The sequence below is a fragment of the Cryptomeria japonica genome, chromosome 5 (genome assembly GCF_030272615.1).
Source record: "Cryptomeria japonica chromosome 5, Sugi_1.0, whole genome shotgun sequence".
Classification (NCBI taxonomy): domain Eukaryota; kingdom Viridiplantae; phylum Streptophyta; class Pinopsida; order Cupressales; family Cupressaceae; genus Cryptomeria; species Cryptomeria japonica.
Genome location: NC_081409.1, coordinates 696014107 through 696023220, shown reverse-complemented (window position 1 = coordinate 696023220; position 9114 = coordinate 696014107).

The following is a 9114-nucleotide window of genomic DNA, read 5'->3' as shown; positions in this document are numbered from 1 at the left end:
TATAAATGACTATTTTTTAAATGAACGGATTTGCAATTGTAATTAATGGATGTTCTTATTATTTTTCAAGATTCGCCAATATTTTCTACCAAAAAATATTGATATAAAAAAATTTGCCAATAAAATTAAATTTTCTTTTAAAAAAGGAAATATTTGCCAAGATTCTATATATTTTTTTGAGAGGAGGTTTCTTAGAGTTATCACTGTTGTTGACACTTTCCTCGTATGAACTACTGGATGAGAATGTTTAGGAGGCATCATCCTTGGTTCTTACTTTTATTGTAAAACAAGGTGAAGAAAGCTTGCAATATGAACTTTAAATGAAAATTATTGCAAATATGAAACTAAAGAATAACCATTAATATAGTGATTGTAAAATCAAAACAAGAACAAGAAAGCCATTGCACATGAAACACTAGATTTACGTGGAGAAACCCTTTTGGGAAGAAATTCCACCACAAAAGAGATGCAAGTATATTACTAATCCAATGAAGAATACAATAACAATACACTTCTATGTAGACCTTTATAAAATCCAGCAACACTCTATTGTCCTGAAAACTAAACAAGATTGAATGAATAACACTAGCTCAATGCAATAATTTATAGGAGTTTGTGAGGATGAATACCACTATGGTATCACCAAATAACATGAAAAAAACCACTTGGAAAAACTCTCTCACACACACCTCTCAAAATAGCCTCTTACAGTTGTCATAAGGCATCTTTCATGCATGTGCACCCGTGTAAAGATTCTCTCATAAATATTGTCATAGCAACAATGACTGTCATAACTATCATATATTTTCTCATAACTCCTAAAAGTGTCCATGAACCTCAGAAATAGAAGATTCTAAAAGGGATCACCTAGCTATTTTGTCCTTTTCCTAGAGGACAAATGGTAAAAGTAAATTTGCCTTTACATGGTCTCTTTCACTACCATTGGTTAAATAGTTTAACCTCTTATGGGTAAATAACAAATGAAATTAGGAAAATAGTAAATTAAAGGATTTACAAGGTTGATTACACCTAAATCGTAATATTCTTTCACTTGACATCATACCACATAGAGATACATTATACAAATCAAGTATATTGATCAATGCCCATGGCCTTCTTGCACCAATACAACTTATTTGTGGTTTCTAGCTTCATAAGAGAGTCTACAACACTATCCAAAGTGTCAAATTTTTCAGTCAAGAATTGTTTAATCTCAACCATATCTCGCACAAAGTGATACTGAACATCAACATGTTTAGTAAGAGCATTATACATAGGATTTTGGCCAAACATATGACACTTTGACTATCACATCCAATCCTCATTGTCCTACAATCAAAACTAATACCATTACCAAGTCTTTATAACCAAATCGCCTCCTTGCAGGCATGCGTAGAGGCCATATACAAAAGTAGTCCCTTTTATCATCCAAAAGTACTTCAATAGTGGACAATGAAAAAGTAGTCCCTTTTATCATCCAACTCAGTGCACCTCAAAACAAAGTAAACACATAGCCACTAGTGGACCTTCAACTATCCAATCTTCATCAACAAAACCCTATATGTCCAATGAGTTATCCACATCATTAATACCATGATAAACCAAACATTAATCAAAAGCACCTCACAAGTATCTTAATACCCTTTTAACAAAATTCCAATGCTCTTTACCTGGGTTAGACATAAACCTTCTTTGAACTCCCATTGCTTGGGCTATATCTCATCTAGTACAAATCATTTCGTACATTAAACTACCGATGAGACTAGCATAAGAAACATTAGAAAGTTTTTTGATATCATCATCAAAATTAGTACACATGTCTAAACTCAACTTAGTACCATTTGAAAATGGAATACTTACTAGCTCATTGTCTTGCAATTTAAATCTCTACAAAATGGTATTAACATACTTACTCTGACTTAACCAAAGATTTATATGAACTTGATCCTTTCTTATGTCTATCCCAAGAATATATCTAACAACCCCCAAATCCTTCATATCAATTGTGCTAGAAATCTAAGTTTTGAACTCTCTAATCATCACCTTTCCCAAGAATATATCTAACAACCCCCAAATCCTTCATATCAATTGTGCCAGAAATCTAAGTTTTGAACTCTCTAATCATCACCTTTCTATTGCCAATAAACAACATGTCATCAACATACAAGACAATAATCAATAACTGATCATCAACAAATTTAATATAGACATAGTGATCCTCTTTGCTTCTAACATAACTCAACTTTAATGCAAAAACATCAAAATTTTGGTACCACATCCTGGGTGACTATTTCAAACCATACAATGACCATTTTGAGTTGCAAACCATGTTTTCTTTTCCTTTATAAACAAAACTATTAGGTTGTCGCATATAAATCTCTTCTTCAAGATCCCCATGCAAGAAAATAATTTTAACATTCACTTTCTCTATCTCAAAATCACAAGGAACAATAATAGACTATAAGAATATAGTACAAGTTATCTTAGAATTAGGAGAGAATATTTCACTGAAATCAAATCCCCCTCTTTGGGAGTAGACCTTGGCTACTAGTCAGACCTTGTACCTCTCTAACCATTTGTCTACTCCAAATTTCTTCTTAAATACCGAATTGCATCCAATGGGATTTCTTCCTTTGGGCAAACTAACAAGATCTCGGGTTTAACAACTATCCAAAGGGTAAATGCACAAAGATGGTGGTCAAAAAGGGGGGTATAAGTGGACTTTTTTCTTCTTCTGAAATCAGGTGAACCTGAACTTGGAGGTAAAATTTTAAAGTCATCCACTCAAGATATGAAGATAATCAAAGAAAAAATATTGTAGTACTCTGAATCTAGTTTCCAAACTACTAAACTTTTTCAAAATTGGATAAGATTAATGGGGTCAAATCCTTCACGCACGAAAAACTGATCCTGATTTTTTTTGAAAAACATAACATAGTGTCTGATGTGCGCATCAAAAAAAGTCATAGTTAGATTTAGTATTTTGACAAATCCTTTGACAGAAAGATAGTTAAGAGTGAGAACTAGAAGATGTGTATTTTTTTGTAATTTTTTGTTGAGTATTTTTTTTTTTAATGATTTTTCCAATCGAGCACATCCTGAAAATTAGGTACCTGTTCATGCCCGAAGCATAAGTTGCACTAAACAAATCAAAAATACAAATTTTTTTTTTGAAATTGTAAAGAATCAAGTGCACTATAATAATATATAAAGTTTTTTAAATTTGCATAAGTATATCAAAAGTTATTCAAAAAATGGTGCACCTATGTCTGTGAGAACTATTGAGACACTGGTCAAAGAAATTCAATAATAATATGTTATTGTTGTTCAACTTGAAAAAAAATTATATGGTTAGAAAGCTCAGAAAATGGGTGAAAATATAGTGGCAATTTTAGAAATACCCACTTGATGAAGTGTAAACCTGATGATGACAAAGTCGATAAACCAAGTTGATAAAATAAAACACATTAAAAATGAGAGAAATGGAGGGAAATCAAACTTCCAAACTATAGCTTTGTCATCCAGGCCTATTTCCAAGCCTAAACAGTCAAAAGTGCATATGGGGTACTTATGGTTTAAAAAGTGCGTACGGGGTACTTATGGTGTAAGCAGCTCGTACACACTTGTTTCCCTATAAACATTGTGTATGCGCTATTTTTACTATAAACAACACGTACGTGCTATTGTATAATATGATATTCTATATATAATATGTGTATATACATATAATATATGTAATATATAATATGAAATTGTATATATAATATGTTTATATACATATAATATATTAAACATATATATACACATGTAAGTGTATTGTCTCCCCCTCTCAAATGCATACAAGGTGCCTCTCTCTCTCTCTCTCTCTCTCTCTCTCTCTCTCCATACCCCATCCCTCTTTCTTTTCTTCTCTCCCTCCCTTCCTCCATACCCCACTGCAATTGTGTCTGCACTTCTATAGAAGTAAGTGAATTTATTTATTGTCTGCAACTTCCTCTTTGATTTTTATCATGTATGCTCTCCTAAGAAAATTAACTGATGGATTTGTGTGTGTATATTGAATAGGAGGAATAGGGTTTGAAATTGAATAGGTGTATTACTGTGACAAACAAGGAAACCTGTAGCAATATTCTTCTCGACTGTGTTTTTAATGAGCAGAGCAGATGTGGAAAATAGTGTCAACAAAGCAACATGATGAGTCGGAGTACCTGCAATATGTTTTTCAGAAGGAAACAACAGGTAGGAAGAGAAAGAGGGAGAGTAACACAGATGATGTCCTGTAGAATGATAGTGGTGAGTATGCGAGAGTTCCCATGTTGTTACACAACGCCTGTCACCTAAAGAAATTAAAGTTTGTTGTATGCATGGCAGTGGTAGTATATGATGATCATCACTTGTCAAACAACTTGGAACGGTACATTCCCATGAAAGAAATCAAGTGTGTAATTCCTATAGTCACAATCGAGATCAGTCTTATAACCTTGCAAATTTAATAGCATCATATGTTTTAGAACTTAGGCAATACTCTTAGGGTTAGGTCAAGCTCTTACACTTGCTTTTTAGCGAAGCCTCGTTGTTTGTTCACTTGGAGTCTCGATGAGTGATGGATTTGTGTGTGTATATTGAATAGGAGGAATAGGGTTTGAAATTGAACCACAAGTGTATTACTGTGACAAACAAGGAAACTTGTAGCAATATTCTTCTCAAATGTGTTTTTAATGAGCAGAGAAGATGTGGAAATTAGTGTTAACAAAGCAACATGATGAGTCAGAGTACCTACTGTAGACGTATAAAAATGACCATATTCCTAAATGAATATTTTATGTTCATTTCTCTATTTGATTAAATTCAATTTGATTAAATTCAATTTAATTAAATTACCCGTATTCCTCTATTTAATTAAGTAAATTGCTTAATTAAATTCACTATACCCATTTAATGAATAAATCATTTTATTCAATTAAATCCTCCCTATCCACTTTTAATTAAATTCAAATTTAATTAAATAGTTATTCTAAATTGAATAAATCTAATTTATTTAATTTCCCCAAATTGCAACCAAATTGAAGTAAATTCATTTTATTTCAATTAAATCCTATTGTCCCTCCATCCACTTACAAAATCCTACTTCTCCCACTTGCTTCCTAAACCCTATTCCTAACCCCCTTCTAGACTCTTCTAATCGCTTCTAATTAGCCTAACCCATCTCCTAAGCTTTGTCACATCCCTAAGCAAAAAGAAGTCACTTCTCAAATCCTTAAAGTCTTTGATAACCATTAAAGGCTTCAAGTCTTCAACCACTTAATTTTCCAAAGTCTCCCAAACCATTAAGGGTTAATTCAACCCTCTTACATGGTTAGAGACTTTTTGCCTAACTTAACCTTCATCCAACCCAAGGGTCTCATCAATCCTTTAATGCTTTGACCATGATTATCTCTTAATCATTTGCACAAGAGTTTATCCTTGGATTAACTCTTAATCCAATGGGTAAGCCTAACTTAAGCTTAACCCTTATCTCTAGATAACCATAAGGTCTTCTCAGGCATTTAATGCCTCCAACCCCTTCTCTCAACCCAACCCTATGTTGACATTTGCCATCATTTCATTGGTGCAAATTGCAAACATGGATTCCCAACTTTCAAATTCAACCCTTGATTAAACCATTCAATCTTGGCCATCCATTGCCCTATTTTTGCTATAAATAGAGCTCGCATTCCTCCATTTAAAAAAAAAGATCAATCCAAGTTTGTAGTATCATACTTATGCTCAAATACATTCAAGCTTTCATTTCATATATGCTCATCATTTAGCCTCTCTTTAAAATATAAATTAATCTAATATGCATTTTAAAGTATTTCTATTATCATTAGCTTAAATCATTAACTAATATAGTATGCTAGGATAGTTTGTTTACTAACCTTGTCATCTTATAGTTAGTTTATTGCATTCATAACATCATGCATAGCCTAGGATGCATCTCATATTAAATCAACAAAAAGCATCCCTCATTCTTGCATTTGCCATCCCTAAACCATTTTGCTAAGTGATCTGAGAGCAAAAACATTGGTTTGAGGGACCGTGTAAAATATAGAACCATGGGACCAACCTTGGAAAGCTGAGTGATACTTCATTACTCCATAGCTTGCACCAAGAAGTCCTGTGAGTGTGTGAGCAAGGCTCCATAGAGCTCCATTTTTCACATATTAAGTTCTATCGACCCGCTTTTCCCGCATACATTTCTGGCGCCCACCGTGGGGCATTACCCCATATATCTAATTGGTTTTTGAATTTAACCACTTTTGCAGGTCCGCGAAAAATGAAAATCAACGCGTGGGAAACATTCCCTGGCACATCTGGTTAACAGTCTAGCGCATCTCGCTTATTGTTTAGTGCATGGGGTCTATACTCTAGCGTGTGAAGTCTTTTCTTTAGCGCATGACTTCCACTAATCTTTTCCTGTAGGTATCAACGCAGGAGAAAAATAGAGTAGCGCATCAGAAAAATAGTTTGGCGCTTCGGGTCTGTTAGATAGCGCATCCGGCTCACTGTTTAGCATGTGGAGTCTATTCTATGGCGCATAAAGTCTTTTCCTTAGCGCATCATATTTCTAATAGTTTTCTGTAGGTATCAATGGGAGAGAAAAATAGAATGGCGCATCAGGAAAATAACTTAGTGCATTGGGGGCACATAATAGCACGTAGGTGTTTTTTCTTAGCGCATAGACATCATTTCTTAGCGCATCGGCTCTATAGTTTAGCGCATAGAGTTGGCAGAGCCAAAAATTTATGACAGAGTCAAAAATTAGGCTTGTGGGAGGTAGAATATATATGGAATATAACATTTAAGTATAAGAAAGAGAACTTATACTTTAAGTTATATTCCATATATATTGTCAGGATGTTTGAGAGGGGTTTCGGACCTCTAGGAGTTATAATGCAAAATCTAGTTTTTGGAAGATCTTCCAAATTTCAGACTTAGTCAAATTTCAGGGTATTTCAGGATCAGGATTGTAAAATTTGTAACCAAGATCAGAATTTAGGCTTGTGTAAGCCCACACTGACATTTGATCACTGATTGTGTGCAGATTCTAATATTTTTTGTGCAGGGGAAGGAGTTAGTTTAGAGGCTTTAAGTTTCTTTTTTAACTTTCTTTCAACAAAAGTTGGTTAAAAAGAACTCACTCTCCTTTTGGCAAAAGTTAAAATAAACTTCATCATTTCATTTGGATGCATAAGATGAACTTCATGCCTTCCTTTTTGGTGTTTTAAAATAAAACTTCATCTTTTCTTTATTGCAAGGTAAAAAGAACAACAAATTTCATATTTGCTTTTTTGCAAGGTTAGAGGAAAAACACTTTAGTTTGGAAGCTGTAAAAAGAACCAACAATCTTTACTTTGGCAAAAGTTTTAAAAAGAACCTCACCATCCTTTGGTGTTCAAAAGGATTCACTTCATTTTGCAAAGTAAAAGAACCTCATCTTCATTTTGTGCAAGGCAAAGAGGGAAATTTTTTCCCTATCGACTTTAATTTTGTTGACCAAACATCATAATTTACTTTGTTGACCAAGCTTATTTTTTAAAGGTTTTTGGAAATACACACTTTGCTATGAAGGGTTAAAAAGAACATCATGCTTGTTGGAGCAACATCTCCAAATAGAAGTTAACAAATCATTGTCTTGAAGGCTAAAAAAAATAACTTGATTGCCTTGTCTCAAAAGTGGAAGGTATATGCTCTCCCCATAATTGGGTGACCAAAAAGCCAAACCACTCTTAAGCTTTTTGTACTTCAAGCATTTACACCCTTTAGCAGGCCTGCCTTTCCAAGGAGTTGGAATCAACTCTTAAAGCCGTTTATGGCCGGTGTGAAGGGAACGACCTAAGTGGGGAATGACTTTGATGCCAAGTATTCCAACCCACTATAATCAAAAGTGAAAAGTGATGAAAGTCCTTTTCAACGGTTGCGCGCAATGATTAGCCTTCCCCTAGTATCCTTGAGATACGTAAAGCCTTTGTTCTAAAGGTTGGGAAGCCTTGAGGGAGTTTATCACTGACAATTGAATAGGAAGCCTAATTATGAACCTTAGCATTAGAAACTTTGAGCTGAGTCAGTTGCCAAACATTGGTAATATCATAGTGCAAGGGTGGGGAAGAATCCGCCCCCAAGATTACTCACCATATATCTCCCAAGATAACTACTCAATTGTGAAGCAATTCAGTTTGAGTTAATTTCTGGCAAAAGGCAAAAAAATGGGTGCCCTCTAGGGGGTGACAAGGCTGTTTGAGCTGACGGAGTATTGAGACTAGTGGGCTATGATATTGTCAATGACCTTTGAATAAAGAGTCTATCTGATGTGTCTTTTGTTGTAAATCAAACCAGTGATAACATCGAGGATTTGAACACATCCTCAAAAGAATATACACTCAATGTTTAGCATTAGGATGATCATTGTCTTCATGTGTGCTATGTATTCTTGTCACAAATGTTAAAATATCTTGCAAAGTATCCAACAATCAAACTCAAAAGTCGGTTCAAACAAGGAAAAATCATAAAGTGGAGAAGATTTCTATATCCAACAAAACATCTTTTGAGATGGTTATCAACATTTCAACTATCTTTAGGAAAGACTTTCATCCAACAAGATTAGGGGAATATCAAACCAAGTGATCAAGAGTTTATCTATTTGACTTAGTAAGCTTGACTATCCAAAACAAAATCATCCATCAAAATCACAAGTGTTAAAAATTCCAAAATTCATAGAAAAACAACCAAGTCAAAATATATTAGAGCAGTTTAGCACGTGAGAGAAACTTCTTAGCGCATGGGGACCATCTTTTAGCACATTAAACCTTCACCTTAGTGCATTAAGTCTTAACATTAGCACTTCATAGAAATCCAATTCTAGCAGTTTCAAGTAGCACGTTTTGAAAACAGTTTAGTGCGTTGAAGCATCAGCTTAGCGTGTGGAAGCCAAACTTTAGCACGTAGTGTTTAACAGTTAGCGCATTGGAGGCCCATATTAGTGCATGACCTTTTTGAATCAAGACAAAAGGAAAATAAACCAGTTAGTGCATATCAAGGGGTAGTGTAGCGCATGGAGTCTTTTCTCTAGCGCAT